At 43.8% G+C, this 16,751-nt stretch overlaps 1 pseudogene; it reads left to right on the top strand.

The window, feature by feature from the left end:
• Window positions 1-813: 813 nt before the first annotated feature.
• Window positions 814-2,974, top strand: LOC144146444 (uncharacterized; annotated as a pseudogene).
• Window positions 2,975-16,751: the final 13,777 nt, after the last annotated feature.

The following is a 16,751-nucleotide window of genomic DNA, read 5'->3' as shown; positions in this document are numbered from 1 at the left end:
TTCCGTTATATAACGGGTGTTTTCTTTGTTCTGCATCAAAGGGAACACGGCTCTGTTTTATTACGGCCATCTGGTCCGTAATTTGCCCGTAAAATTACGAATTGTTTTACGGTGTGCTGCGCGTTGAAGTATCGCCTGACTGCGCAACCTGGTACGACTGAACGCCAGTAATTGTAATTAATTCCTGTGACTTTAGCTTTAATCTTAATAGCGACCTGACGGGACATATCAGGGGTAAACACAGTATGAGATGTTGCGGTATACGAGTGCCGCGATGCGGGTGAGCCATATCGCTTTTTTGCGCAACGTTTCCCGTGCACTTCGAGTAATCATGCAAACAGGTCTGAGTTAGGAATAAGAACGTGTTGACAGTGTTAAAAATGGACCTTACAGTCGTTGAATTTAAAAGATTGATTATTAAGGGAAAATATTATGCCGCATGTCTCACTCAGCGCTGAAGATACTATCCTCAATCAAGGATCCCCCCCCACATCCAAATTGTATGGACACCACGCCATTCTTCCCTCGAGGGAAACGAGGCGGCACACGCCGCTGCCGGCGCTCTTACATTCCGGGCGTTTTCGGCGACGGAAGAGGACCTTTCTGAACCCTCCATCTATCCCCCGGTCTCTCCCCGATACACTGAAACCTTATATCATTATCGCCAACAGCGGCTTCAATCAACGCCACCTAGAGCAAGGCCGGGATTCTGGTGGGCCTACGTCACCACTTGTCGGGGGTAGTGGGCTGACGCTTCCCGCCGAACGACCTTGAGCGGCCGCGGAATTTTACCGCGGCACGTCCGGACATGCCCTGTTCGCGTCGGTGGCTGGCAGAGACGCCGATCGTCTTTCCTCATTTCAGGACGCGTTCGAGCCAAATTTTCTAGCGAAAATTCAGTGTGCTGTGTGTACTGTTCTGTAGTGTGTGTTTCGTGATGTGAAGTGCACCGGGAAAATGACCGGCAAATGTTGTGTGCCCCGCTGCAATGAGAACTACGATTCCGGTCCAAGAGTGCACGTGTTTGCGTTCCCCAAAGATGAGCTAGCGCGACAGCGATGGATACGAGCCATACCGAGGGATAACTTATCCGTATCGAAACACTCGAAGGTAAGCATATTTTGCCTTTGCGGCTTATTTCACTTGTAGTGAGAGTTATAATGTTGCATTCATTAATTTGTAGTAGAGGTAACTCGTATTTACGTAGCCTGCATACTGCTTCAGGTATGCGAGCGCCATTTCAAGCCGGACGACATTCTCCGTGAAGGCAGTCATGTGAACGAAGTGACTGGACGCACAGTTACAGCGCCACTTTCCCGAGTACTGCGCCCAGGCGCAGTGCCGACGATTTTCCCGTCATGCCCGAGCTACATGAGCAAACAAGAAACGAGACGAGAGGACCCAGAGGCAAAACGAACACGGTTGGATGCTGTGTCCTTGCAAAAAGCGCTCGCTCAGTCCGTTCTTACTGCCCGCAATGAGGAGGAAGCGGACAAGATTCATAGCGTACAGGATTTAATTGTGTGTTAAGTAGCATGCACTCCAAATTCTGACATGCTATCGAAACCAACGGGAACCTAATGTTGCTGCACATAACTGACGATGAAGCGCCCAGCATCAAGTACTCTGTTGTCGTAAAGCAAGACCTTACGATTACACTACACGTTGCAAAGACACCGGTCAGGCGACTGGGCTGCAACCTGCTTGTCCCAGCGGTGGCAAACAGCAAACGGGTAGTGCTAAAGTTTCTTGATGGCGTCGAGTAGTATGACAGTGGCCTGAACGCCTCCTCTGAAGATTCAGACAATGATGCCCAGGCAACGATAATTTCTCTTCTGGAAAAATTACCCCAACAAGAAGAAAAAGCGCCATGGATGAAGCTACTGATTGAACAAGTAAACCTACACTTCGTGAAAAACGAACGAAGGCGCTATTCAGTAGACTTCATGGTGTTTTGCTGCCTCCTGTTTACTGTTTCGGCCCATGCATACAGATTCCTGCGTAGCCATGGAAGCCTCATCCTACCCCACCCACGGACAATTCGTTCCGTCTGCTCATCGTTTGGAATGAGTACCCAAAATGAGCAGCAGGATGCAGCGCTCCTTAGCTACATTGCTAAAAGAATTGGTGACTTAAGCGAAGATCAACGTCATGTCACCTTAATGGTCGATGAGATTCATATCAAGCCATTCTTTGATTACAAAGGCGGAAACATTTCCGGCGTTGCAGCGAACTCCGGACAAGCAGCGAACAGCGCGTTCGTCTTCATGGTGCACAGCTTGATGAACAAGTTTAAGGAAGTTGTGCACATCGTTCCCGTCCACAAGCCAAATGCCGAGTTTCTGGAAAAGTTGTTGAGAGAAGTAATCTGTGGGCTGGAAAAAATTGGCTTCAAGGCTATCTGCGTTGTGACATACTCAAATGTGTGCGCAATAACTGGCTGAAAACCAACGACCAATGCTTCTGGTTTCCAGCGTTCAAACCGGATGAGACAGGGCAGCGGCAAATGCTATACGCATATTTCAAAACAATTAAAGCCGCTTATGAATTGGAATGTGACCAGCTGCTGCGATACGGGTACACTGTGTCCAGGAAAGCTGTGTCCCCATCGGACATTGAAAAACAAAATGTCCAGCTTGCTCTGGAAGTGTTCAGTGAGTCTGGGCTAAACGCACTTCGCGCAATACGGGCAAAGCACCAGCTGAAACACTACGAGGAGACAGTGAGCTTCATGGAAACCATTGTCAAATGGTGGAAAATTGTCAACGTGAAAACGCCCTTCAAAGGAGCTCGCTTTCGTGATGACTTCAAAAAGGCCGTGTTTACTTCGGAAAGGGACCCCAAGCTGTCGTTTCTGTACGACTTCCTTGACTGGCTGGAGTACTGGAAAGAGAAACAGGCCGACGCTTGCAAGCTGACAAAGGAGACACACGGTGCTCTACACCAGACCACCCAAACTCTGATAGGGATCTGAAGATACTGCTTTGATGAGCTGCATATGTCGTTCGTCCTGCTCGGCAAATTCCAAACGGACCTCCTAGAAGATCGCTTTGGAAGGTACAGGCGGCTGCCTGGCTCTCAATATCACGTATTCATAAGGCAGCTGTACGAAGGAGAAACCAAGCAGCGGCTTCAAAACACACTGCCCCAAATAGGAACGTCATCCGAAAGGACTGGAAGTGAAGCCGACGAAGAACAACATTAGGAAGACTTTCATAAGCGAGCAGACGTACCGCGGCCAAGCTGCAATGTCGTTGTCACCGCGCAAGCGCTATCGAAACTCAGAGACATCGTCCCTGTCCTGGCTTATGTCGCCGGGTACGCAGTGCACATCGCCCTGAAGCGGCTGAAATGTGAAAGTTGCAAGGACGCTCTGACTGTGGATAAGAGCATCGCGGTTTCAGCGACCGATCCAATGTACAGCCTTGTCAAGGATATTTACAGGGGAGGACTTGTTTACCCTGCAATGGTAGCGCTGAACGCTGTGGCCCACAACTATGTTGTCGTTGAGGGGCTCTCTAAACGAGCAGAGTTCTGAAATGTTCCCAACCAGCGACAGCTCGTCACTGAGCTAACGTCACAGCTGCTGAACGACGACGACTCTTCCGACTTCGACGACTGCGAACAAGGACACAAAAGTGAAGTTGTTTTAAAGCATGTGCTGTGGTGCAGTACCAGCATCCTACTCAAGAATTTTTGCCGAGTGCTCAATGACAAAGTGCCGGACGAAAACAACAAGTCCAGAAAAAGGAAACTGCAGACACTGACAAATAAATGAGCCAACGTTTCACTGCTCTCGAAAAAAAACTCATTTGTGCGATTTTCCCCTTTTTTGTTTAGTATATCATAAAGCGGGAAGCAGGTGGCTGCGGCAAAAACTCGTGCAATTGCTTGTCCACCGCGCTCGCGTGTGGCCGGAGTAAGCCCACTAGCTCAACGTCACTGAACAAGCCCCCCGGCCTTGAAACCTTCTCTAGGTGGCGTTGCTTCAATACCCCCCTCCTCGCCCATCCCTCGGCACACAGCAACGTTGCACACAGGCGGCTCGCATTTGGCGCCGACTGCAGACCAACACATTCTACAACACCACGATACTCCACTACATCTCTCCCTCCACTTACGCCTACAACTGCCCTTCTTGCTTCGTCCCGAACACTACCTACCACCTAGTCTGCGAATGCCCCTACGCGCCAAATCCCGTCCCTTCCGCATCCCCTGAGCAGTGGGAGCACGAGCTGGCCAGCTCACGGTGAGAGGACCAAGAACGCCTCATCACTCGCGCCCAGGCAGCTGCGCTAGCTCGCGGCTATCTGGACTGAGAAAGCCACCCACCTTTATGCTCAATAAATGTTTTCCAATACAAAATCCAATCCAATGCATACATCTACAGTTTAGTGGATATTGGATGCCCTGAATTTTAAAAGTAGAAAAAGATGTCCATGTTTTGAAGTTGCAGTTATGCAGAATATTATACCAAGCTTCAAAGTAGCCCATTCGCACCCTTTTGGTATGTAAACTTTTGGCAATGTGACGCCTGCATGTAAGCTCCTGCTCCAGTCAAGGATATAAGGCATAAAAGAAGTCAAAGTTCAATTTTCTAATTTAAGAAAAATAGAGTGCTGAATTTGTTGCCATGACCAATGCAGAGTGAAGTTTTGCAGTGCAATACAATCATACAGCTAGGCTACTTTGCATTAAAAGCCAGTCCCTACCCTCCCCCCCTCCCTTGGTCCGCAAACTGGGCTGTGTACTTTTCACAGAGAAACTAAAATTGATGTTTTATGGAACGAAAAGGGTGCAAAACGCACCCCAGTTTCAAGGCAAGACATTCCAGAAGCCCCATGTTAAAAAAACCCGAAAGGCTACAACCCTAGCGACTTTTAAAGAACGAAATCTGTTTTTCAAATTCGGAATCCGATTTCTCAAAACAGTTTTTTTTTGCCACCTACGTCTCTTGTTGTAGTGATTTCTTCGTGGCCTGTAGGTCTATTTTTGCTTCCATTTTTTGCGTCACATTCTTTGATGAACAGTTCCGGTTGTGATACTCTTGGTTTTTCAGGTTTACTTTTTGTGAATTTTTTATTCAAATGGTCATTCATTGTCTAAATGCCTGTTGTACATTCACCTCTAAAAGACAGTAAACTAAAAAAAAACTGTGTTTTCATAAAAATCTAAGACTGTCACGACCTCGTGCATTCATTTGGAATAGCAAAGTACTTTGAACAAGTATCCTATCATTTTTATAGGCCGCTCAAGCTCGGTACAAGTTGGACAGAAAGAAAATTTTATAAATAAAAAGTTTTCAAAATATCACTGAAATTTTTATGGTGTTATCACAAAACCATTTCCAGTTGCTGTGCTAATTTCAATCAAAATTCACAAAGAAATGAAAAGGTTGATTTTGAAAGCCACATCCCAGCTTTATTATTCAATATTCGATTCGATATTCGAAGCTAGATATCCGTATTCGATTCGTATTCGAAAAATGTGATATTCGCCTACTCCTACTAGTCATAAATTTGCATTACCATAAGGAAGGTCGCGAGAAAGCTTGCTTCACCAGCGCTATGCAGTGAAGTGGAAAATGCTTGCATGCAAATCACTCCTAATTAATCCTAGTGAAAGGAACCACAAACACGCAGGACGCAGGCACTGGTAGAATTGCCTACTTGCGTCACGCAGGGTACACGACAAGTAGGGAGCAAGTCATTCCTTGGGACGACCAATATTTTCAGATGAACACTTTTGGGGCGGTATTCTCTAGTTTTGTCCCTTTTGCGTCCCTTTCAAAAGCATCCCTTTTGCAAGCCCTGATTGGCTAAAACCAAACAACCGGAAGTGACGTAAGCGCAACAAACCTACTGCCAACACCCACTGCTTAGCCGGAACTACGTCACGATGAAAGGAACTCAAAAGGGACATTTTCAAAATGGACAGTTGCGAGAATACCGCCCCTGAACTTATTTCCTTTGTCTAGGCTTTGCTGCACAATTTCACCGTGCAGCACACGCTTCGAACATGGGCCTTACGGTTGGATGGTGTTTGGCTGAAACCTTTGGCAAGGTACTTTGGGTATCGCCATTTTTGATGGACAGTCGTGTCGCGATATTGCGCAAATAGCTTTGACAACTTGCCCTGCGGAGTACATAGAGTCGCCCATCTAGAATCTTGTTGGCATGGCGAACTTTTCCCATAAAGACGACTGAATCTTTTATTCAGCTTCTGTTGGTTAGTACGCGTAAGCGATGTTGTAAAAGCGGCATAACGTTTAATATTGCTGGGTCGTTTCTAAACATTTTTGCTCAAATGCCATTCAGTGACTTTTAATGTTGTTACTATTAGCTATCAACGTAACGCTGAAGACTGGGCCGGACACTGGGAAACATGAACACTTTTATACCGGTATAGAAGTAAAATGACTCATCGTTAGAGAAACCTTGTTTTAAGCAATAGTAAGACTAAGAAATTGTTGCGCTCATAACACCATACAAGAAGACGCGCTACATGAGGCAGTGGCGTTGCAATAAAATTACAGAAATAATATCGTCTACAGCGATCTCCACTGAAGGGATTGATTGATTGTGGGGTTTAATGCGCCGAAGCTGCACCCTACTCTGAGGTGTGCCGTAGGGGAGGGCTCCGGAATAATTCTGTTATCGTGGGTATCTTTAACGCGCTCCGAAATATCGACCCACGGGCGTTTCCGCTTTCCGCCTACGTGAGAAAACCCGCCACCAGGGCAGGGACTCTGCGATGTGAGTAGACAGCGTAGTTGTTATATTATCAAGAAAATGAATTGTCAAAATTGACGACAAATTGACTTGAAATTGGAATTGGGCAATTCTATATTTTTACCTAATTCAAGGGCGGGAAGTCTAGACAAGTACTGGAAACAAATGACGGTTGTTCTTATTTGCTCTTTATTTCATCTGTTCAGGTGTGCATGTACGCGTGTATGTATATTGATATGCAGATATGTATATATGTAACTTTATCTATGCGCGTGTACATGGCTGTGCGGCGTGCTTCTATACATCTGCATATTGCGTTAAATCTGGTATGAATACCAACATGCGGAATGAGAAAGGCTGTTTTTTCAGTCGTGATATTTTTGTTCAAACAATCACGCCTTATTTAGTGTATTTGATTGTGTATAATTTTTATTTTTATGTGTGCAACGTGTAAGCGCACGATGCCTTCTGCCCTGTTTGCCGATTTTTCTTTGTATCTTTTCGTATTTTTCCTCAGTGGGGAGTAGCAAACAAGTCAAGCTGTTTTTTTTTTTTGTTTTTTTCCTTCTTGTCGGTCTCGGTCTCGATCCACCACGTACACGCTTAGCTTTCACGCTCAGTTGTTTAACAATATTTGCACGAGTGAGTTTAATATATAAAATACCAGAAGCTTAAAAAACAGCCTTAGCAGCCGAGTTACATAAGTTAGGCTTCAGGTTTTTCCTTGCAAACGGCCGATGTATTCTACTAGCTTCTTCGCAATAAAACACCGCTACGAAAGTAGGCTGCTCAGTCATTAAGTGATCCCCCGTAATTATATTTTTGAACACGTCACCGGCAAAATGAAAAAAAAGGCTTATTGATAAGCACATGAAACGTTTGTGCGCGATAATTTGAACATGGATGTAACAAACCTCTTTATAAGGAATTCCTGGATTTAACGAAGTTTATCAACTTCCCATTGCCACTTCCTTCGAAGCTGTGAATTTTCGACCTCTAAGTAACAAAACGTTGCGGCGGGTAACCTTGATATGACGAAGTCGGCAAGCTGATCAGTCATTGTTTTTGGGTCTTCTACGGAAAAATCGATCGAAGAAGTTAACTAATTTAGCGAATAATAGCACTACTGTTAAGAGCCAGCAGCAACGACAACGTCCAGAATCGCTTACAAACAAAATTCGCTATGATGATCATGATTAACGGAGTGGCATGCACCATCCCGTAACTAAAGTAGCATCTACTTCTGCTTTCAGTTGTTTAGCGTGACACCGCAACAGTTATGAAGAGTAACTACACTTTCCTGTACCGCAAACTACCATGCGTTTCCACGTGTGAGTGCAGCCTTTGTTCGCGTCAGATTTCAAGCTGCAAGCCCGTCCTATCGACGTGAAGTCGCGCGTCTCCACAGCGTTCTTTCGTAGAAGTTCCTCGGTGGTCAGTTCTGCTGCGAAAAAACGAAACGTTGTGTCTTTTCAGGACAAGCTCACAATTTTCAATTGCGCCTCTACCGTCGAGAATCAAGAATGTGGCCACATTGTTGTGTATCCCAGCTAGCACCCTCTCAATAATTTTGAGTTACGTAAAGAACATAAGGTACGGAAAAAACGCCCTTGCAACACACGTTCGGTTTTTAAACGTGTTAAGGCACAGAAAAGTGTCAAGGGGAAGGTTATATTTAAAAATATATACGTTTGTGAATACCGGGGTAAGTGACCTTGCTTCTTCTGAGTGCCCACCCAGACAGCACAGAAAGTGTTTCTCAAGACCGGCCTGTATACGGTCTTTTTTGGCATGTCCGGCCTGCATCTAGGTTCTGGCCGCCACTGATTGCTCGTTGAACAGCTAGTATTCGGACTCCAGCCCTTCGGTATTTCCCCGGCCGCCCATGTTCAGACACACAACGGCAGGTACCCGGCTGCCAGATATATAGTTTACTTGCGGCGGCCGAAGTTCAGAACAAGAACGGCCGACGTATGGCTTTAGGGCATGCTTTTTTCCTTCGGGAAGTGGTGTTCAGTCACAGAATGGCAAGCAACCGACGACGGAATATTCGTATTCTTGTGGCAGTTGGTGTTCGGAAGGAGACCGGCCGAAGTGCGGCAGCGGCGACTTCGCTCTTTCTATGGAGAACTGCGCGTCTGGCTGCAGAATATTCGTTTTCTTTGGGGAACGAGTGTTATAAAGGAGACTGGCCGACCTACGTCCTCAGGATGTACGTTTTTCTTTCGGTTAGCGGTCTTCAGTCGAATTACGGCAAGTGAACGGCCGCAGAATATTTGGCATCTATTGTTCTGGAGGAGACCAGCCGACGTTAGGGTCTCAAGTTACCAGTCTTTTTTTTCGGTAAGTGGTGTACAGCCGAACAACGGCAGGCCTTAGGGATCACAGAACCCATGCACAACTGCTGTTTAGAAGCAGACTGGCCGGCTCATGTCGGGTTTTTTCTTCAGCGTTGAAAAAGCTGTTAGGGCGCCGAACGAGGCAGACGCGTTTTTCACCCACCTGGTGTTTATACACTTTAAATGAACGAACTTTGTGTGTGCAGCAGTAATGAGTGGTATTAGGGGAACCGGCAAGGTGCAAAGACCCACTGGACATTACCAGCTAACCTTTGAGGCCAAAGGAATGCCATTTATTGCCCCAAGAAGACTGTGTCGCACGGACGGGTGAGCTAAGCCTCTCCAGGCAGCGCTACCGCGCATCGCCCGCCGGCCTCGTCGAAGCATCAGCTCGAGGCTATTCGCCCCCTCGAGAAATGAAGAGCATTGCAGACATCGACACGGCAGAAATGTCCGACGTGAGATGGCCTTGCTTCAGCGAAAATAACTAGCCTGCAAGCTCGTCGAGCAAGCTGTCACTACACAGGAGTGGAATCGGTGCCTTGTGAAGGACTCTTCACCAAAGAAAGGCAATAGCGCGCAAAACCACAATTTTCCGGCAATTCTTCTGGTAATAATGCGGCAAAAAACAAAGTTGCATTACGTTTTTCGTACGAAATATATCAGAGGCTAAGCTTGTGCATTTGTAAGCTCAACTTTGTGCCCTGCACTGTTTTTGATGTGATTTAATGACTGCCTATATAAAAACAAGTGTTATCTTATATTCGCGACAACAACAAAGCCTTGTAAATGACGAAGCGCGGGTTTTAAATTAGTTTCAGTGTGTGATGCTGAGCTCAGCTACACTTGCGATACACATTGCTATGGTTGGAGAAAGTGCGCATGAGCGACCAGAAGACAAGTGTACTTATATGTGTGTGCACTGTCCAATAAAAGTTAGTTGGGAGTTTGCGCTTGTCCCGTCCTTTCTGCGTGTGTTCTTTTTTCGCGCTAAGTGCGTGTTTATTCACCAAGATGTGCCAACGCGCCCAGCAACACGTTCTTCCCAAATGGCGGGTTTGTGCTGATGACAGCATGACTGAGTCATCTGCTTGGGCTGCATGCAGTCGTCGTCCACCGGCCTTAGTACAGTTAATGTACTGTGGCTGGACTCCAATGCCTGTAGCATGGCCGAACTTCCGGCAGCTTTAGTCCGCCTGGAATCCGACGACCATATCTCGGCTGACCTCCAGTGGGCGTACTTCGGCCTCATACAGGTGACTTTCGAATGGCCGGAGCCATACGGCGGGAATTTGGGCGCATGAACCTAAGCCGGTCAACCCGCAAACGGAGACTGGCTGTTTGATAGCCATGGGAGAGACGGCCGTGTACGGCCAAAAGGCCCACATTTGGACACGGGCCGTACACGTCTACCGGAAAAAGGCCGGATGGAAAATCACTGGCCAAAGTACATCTGCTTGAGTTAGGCCGAACGGTCCTGTGCTGCCTAGGACGTAGTGCCTAAGCTCGTGCGAAAGCGTCAAGCGCAACTCACGCACTTTTTGACTGTGAAAAGATCAATGAACGGTGAGTTCACATTCACTGATGTCTATCCTTTTAGCTTTGTTTCTGTTTTATTCCTGCGAGCCCTCTCTCAAAACCTGCATGTAACGAAAAATTCCGAACGATTGTGAACTTCGTTACATCTAGGATTAATTGTACATATAAATGTATTCGTCATTGCACACCGAGGGATTCACGGAAAACACACGTGCTCGTACAGAGACGAAATGTCTTGTTTCATGGATTGTAGGCTTTAACGCGCCGACGCAACGCAGGCGATAAGGCGTGCCGTAGTGCAGAGCTCCGGATTAATTTTGACCACCTGGGGAACTTTAACGTGCACTGAAATCTAGTACACACGGGCGTTTTTTCCTATTCGCCTCCATCAGGAAAGCGGCCGCCACGGCCGGGAATCGAACCCATGACCTCTTGCTTAATAGCACAACCCCCTAGCTTTTGAGCCACCGCGGCGGCTGAGACAAAATGTCGCTTCGTAGATTCAGAAAAACCGCTTTGTATAAAAGGGCCTAAGGTGAAGCCCTACAAAAGAAGTTTTTGTTCCAAATTTTAAGATAATTTCGTATCGATTAGTGCAAGCTCTACCTGCACATCATAATACACCAGCAACGTTTTTATTTGTTTCTCGCTGAATTGAATTGAATTGAATTGAATTGTTTTTTATTATTCCAAACGGTGAGAAATACATACAAATTAGTATACAGACAAGGGTCCCATAGTCAACAGACTGCAACGGGACCCTTGATTAATTAATACAAAATGAAGAATACACAGAAAGCAGCAAAATAAAAAATTACAGTAACTAAACGCAATGAACACAGCTTAGGCAGCGCTAGAGTATAGTAAGAAAAAGTGACGGAACCGGTTAAACAAAAATGCAAAAAAATACACGTAGCATATTGCTATTACAATACTAATTCAAACAAAGAAAAAAGGTAAAAAAGGTTAACAACACAAAAAAAACATTAAGTATACACTTGCATTACAACTACAATCAAGCTGAACTAAAAACACTTGGGCAACGAAATGAACAGTAACATAGCAATACAGATAATAAAAACAATACATTCATCGATTCAACAAAAACGTTTTTAGCAAGTGTTTGAAGGAAAAGAATGATGATGAAGATTTTAGTTCTACCGAAAGACTATTCCAGAATGATATAGCTGAAAAAGCGGATGTCATCTGACCATAGTTAGTATGGACTATGGGTAATAAATAATTTTCGTTTGCTGCAAATCTGGTGGAGTTGTTATTTTGTAATAGTTGCCTGTCAATAAATTGGTACGATAAATTATTAACACGCAGCTGAAACAAAAACGTGGCTATGTTGTAATAGAATAAATTTTTGACCGATAAGATATTATTCTGTTGAAGCAAAATACAGGCGTTAGCACGAAATGAGCTGTTAGTAATGATACGAAGAGCCTGATTTTGAATATGTTGTAATGGTGCCAGATTACAATCATAAGTGTTACCCCATGCAACAATACCATATGTGATATGACTATGAACGAAAGCAAAATAAAGAGACATAAGGGCTTGGCGTGAAAAAAATGGGTGGGATTTTATCAGAGCTCGAATGCCAAAAGCAGTCTTATTTCTAAGGTGATCAATGTGTTTATGAAATTTCAGATGCGAGTCGATGAACACTCCAAGAAAAAGGATGCTGTCACATGGGGTTATGGTACTCGAACAGAGAGAAATGGTTGGAATATATGATAGGCGCTTCTGGGGTGGTCTAAAAATCATAAATTTAGTTTTTGATGGATTGATTAGTAGGTGGTTGATGAGGCACCAATTAGTTACTTTAGCCAAAACAATATTTAGGTTAGACGTAAGATTGGACAAAGATTTATCAGCCGAAGATACTGTGGTGTCGTCAGCATATAGAACACAGTGTGAGGCATTAATGGAATCAGCAAGGTCATTAATATAGATAATAAACAATAAAGGACCTAAAATGGAACCTTGCGGCACACCTTGATTAATCGTTTTAGTCATAGAATACGCATTATTAACCCAAACACTACCTTCCCTGTTAATAAGAAAATTCTTTAGGAAATTTAAAGCTGGTCCGGTTAATCCATAGGATTCAAGTTTGCGAAACAGAATATTATGATTAATAGTGTCAAAAGCTTTAGTAAAATCTAAAAAAACAGATCCAACAAACATACCTAAGTCGAACGATTTTTTAATCAAATCGGTTAAAGACAAAAGTGCAAGATTAGTCGAACTTCCAGAACGAAAACCAAATTGACAGGGCCTAAGAATGTTGAATTTAGTTAGATAGTTATTTAGTCGATTAGCAAACAACTTTTCGATTACTTTACTAAGAGAAGAAAGGATAGAAATAGGCCGGTAGTTAGATATTAGGTGCTTGTCTCCTTTCTTAAAAACAGGAATAATTTTAGCACGCTTAAGAAAGCTTGGAAAAATGCCGAGAGCGAAAATCTTGTTGATAATGATGGAGAGAGGAAGAGAAACACAATGAGCAACAAGTTTTAGATGATATGCACACACGTTATCTAAACCAGCTGAAGTATTCTTAAGGGTAAGGAGCGTGGCACGAACTTCATCGGGAGTGACAGGAAAAAGATAAAAATTATGTGAAGACCGACACATATTAACATTTGCTACTGATTGGCCTGCTGCAGGAAGATTTGAGAAATAGTCATTAAAAGCATTAGCAATATGATCCGGTTGATGAAAGGTACGACCGTCATGAACAATTTTAGAGATAGGGACATTACGTGATGCATTATTTAAGAAATTGTTTAGAAGCTTCCATTGTATTTTTGGATTGTTCTTGAATTTACTGAATTCCTTTTCGTAGTAGAGCCTTTTTGCGTCCTTTAACATAACATTTAGGATGTTACAATAGTTTTTGTATCGATTAGCAAGAGCTAAATTGAACGGCTTCTTTTTAGTTTTCTTATACATATTTTCCTTTTTACGCATGCATTCTAGTAACTTTTGCGTTACCCACGGGTTACTTGGGTAATTATGCCTTTTTTTACATTTAATTATTTTTGTGTTTAACGAAACAGCCCCTAGAAATAGGTTACCAAACGTCTGCAGCGCTTCATCCGGGTCACGTAAGGAATCAATTACAGAGAAATCAGTTTTTTCTACTGAATCAATGAATTCTTCTTTGTTAAGAACGGAGGTGAAAAAAGAAGGAACAGAGTTTTGTGCGTTAGTGGGAAACGTAAGAAATATCGGGTAATGATCTGAAATGTCGCAACTTACTACGCCAGATTCAGGTGACGGAGATATATTAGACAGGGCGTGGTGAAGAAGTGTTTGCGTTACACATCTTGTGGGATGCAGAATTAAAGATTCGTAACCAAATCCGCTAAAACAATTAGTGTACGCTAAATATGAGTTCGAGGTAGTATCGAGCAAGTTAATATTGATATCTCCTACAATTACCGCGCACTTATTTTCAGCGGATACCTTACTGAATACCGAAGCTAAACCGAGCACGAAATCAGGAGTGGAAGAAGATGGGGAGCGGTATATACTGCCCAGAACAATGTTTTTATGGCATTCCGGAAAAAATGATTTATCTATTTCGATCCAGACTGTCTCACACTGGGGGACGTTGATAGTCAGATCCTGCCGACGTGAGTATTTTATTTCCGGAGAAATAAAGATAGCAGCGCCTCCGTGAATACTTGAAATGCGATGGCAATATTCGGCCTGATAGAACGGGAAACCATATAAATTGCAATCGGCGTTGCACAACCAAGTTTCAGAAATACAAATGACAGAAAATGAATGATGAAGTGAAGCAATAAAGTTATTAATAGCATCATAGTTTTTCCGAAGACTTCGGGCATTAAAATGGATAAGGGAGCTATTCTTTCCTAAGAGTACATTTTTTAGTTCATCTGGAGATAAAAGAGACATTGAAAGCGGTGCGAAGGAGCATGGGCGCGAAAGACTGGCTCAGGTGAAGATGCGCAGGTCAGCTTCAGTTACAGCTTGTATGTCATTTCACCCCATTGTTTTAACCCCTCATTTCATCTTTCGGCGCTATATGGAAGTATAACACAGAGCAACTCACTCGGTAGCAAGGATACTGAGGGTGAACGCAGACTTCTTTGACCTTGTGCACAGATTCACTTCGGTCTCTTGTGGCGCGTTTGTGAGACCCCAGATGCACAGTGAAATCGGTGTCTCTTTCTGGACTGGAAATACAGAATAGAGAGTTGATATTGTAATGGCCACCATACAACATCGCCATTGCGAGATTTCTACAAACATTTCCCTTTGCTGTTATAAAGAGCAGTAATTCTTCTGTCCCAAAAATATTTATTTTGAGTTGTGCAAGCCTTAAAGGCAGTAAAATATTGTTACACCGTCAAGATGGTTTAAATTAGACAATGAACTGTTGTTCGCAAACTTAGTGTCGGTTTTAGGTACTTACAATTGAAATCAACCAATAGGAGAAGCAGGCGTAGCGCCAGGTAAAAATATGGCTGGTTGTCACAAATACGTCTTACATAAGATGCAAACGGAATATTTAAAAACCAGAAAAGAACAAAAACAAAACATCTAAACTTCACAAAAATGAACTTGCAAAATCAATTATATGTATCCTTTGCATCGCGTCCAAAAACACGACCGCAAAAATAAATACCCGCGGAAAGGAACACTGAAAATGAGAATAAAAATAGGGAAAAGGAGCACGCTTCCCAACGCCCTGAATTTCCACTAATATGCATAATTGAAGAAGTAACCCTTTTAATCGGTATAATGGCGTAATGCAGAGAGTTGACCCAAGGGCGTTTTTAAAATCCAAAGAAGAGAAAATTATAAAAAATAATGTATCTTTAGATAAATGAACTGACCAAAATGAAAATACCCATTATAGAATTGGGTGCGAGAACACGAACGCAAAACTAAAAAGAAAGAGGCGGGAAAGAACGTTGCGAATAGCAATAATAGAAATCGCGAAGAATTGGCAATTCAGCACAACGCCTTCCATCTGCGGAGAAGTACATAGTGTTAAAGCAGGGGATATTTACGCAATCGGAGAAAATAAACAGACAGAACGTGAAAACAGTAAAGTAAACCACGTATTCGTCTACTCATAGCCAAACCTGTCTGTAAAAACACAGACAATGTACAAAAACATCATAAGGATGCTACACATTACTCGACAATTCTCGGAAATTTGGCAAACTGCGTCCTAAGTTTTTGAGATACGGCTTCGTGTTTATAAACGCTTTTCTATCGGCATTCGTATCAGAGATTCGCCTTAAGAAGAAAATATTGGCCTGAGAAAGTGACTCATTCCATTAATGCACTGTTTCATGAAAATCATATCCGCGACATGTCTCATGGGTGTTTTCTCTAGGACCTGTTTGTTTGTGACGAAGCATGGGGTCGCGTTGCAGAAGCCATAGAGTTCACCTTTGCAGTAAAGATACCCAGGTATTGCCTGCATAAGGTACGATAGTTTAATTCCATTCTATAAAAAAGCAAGTGCCAGCAAGTTGTGACAGGTGATAAAATTCCTTTTTGTCGCTGATATTTCCTTCAGTGTTAAGGCTAATGTAGTGCGTTCTTCAAGGTTGCTTTTTTATTTGCTCGTGAAGTTCACATGCTGGCACTGGCTTTGAATGATAAAGAATGGTTGAAGCACCGATTTCCCTGCAACTACGGCGTTCGGTCTCCAACAGCGTTAAGAAATGGGGGGCTTCCAGTCAGTCTCAAGCCCCTGTGTTTTTGGATAAGTGTATTGAATTATTTTTTAACCCAAGCCGGTTCGGAAACGGTAAAGGAGAAGCAGTGAACCAGTGAACCAGTGAACCACAATGAACCAGTGATCACGTTATAAACGAGGAGATAGTATTAGTTCTTCGTCTGACTCCGCAAACGACAGCTTTGGACTAACAAAACGTGCTTTGTGCGCGGCAGAAAAGCCAGCAACTTTTTCCCCATCACGGCGAATGAACCGCAATTTCGCAGTCCTGCGGACTGGTGGCATATGAAGGCTTCGCCAAAGGCGTGTAGAATTCACTGGAATGCGCTTCACACATGATAACTCAAAACGGTTAGGTTATTAGAAATTCCGGCGTCCTTAGCAAAGGAGCTACAAGTGCGCCTA

This window comes from Haemaphysalis longicornis, unplaced genomic scaffold (genome assembly GCF_048455015.1).
Source record: "Haemaphysalis longicornis isolate Haplotype H1 unplaced genomic scaffold, Haemaphysalis longicornis Haplotype H1 scaffold_7, whole genome shotgun sequence".
Classification (NCBI taxonomy): Eukaryota; Metazoa; Arthropoda; class Arachnida; order Ixodida; family Ixodidae; genus Haemaphysalis; species Haemaphysalis longicornis.
This window is presented reverse-complemented; position numbering and strand designations above follow the sequence as displayed.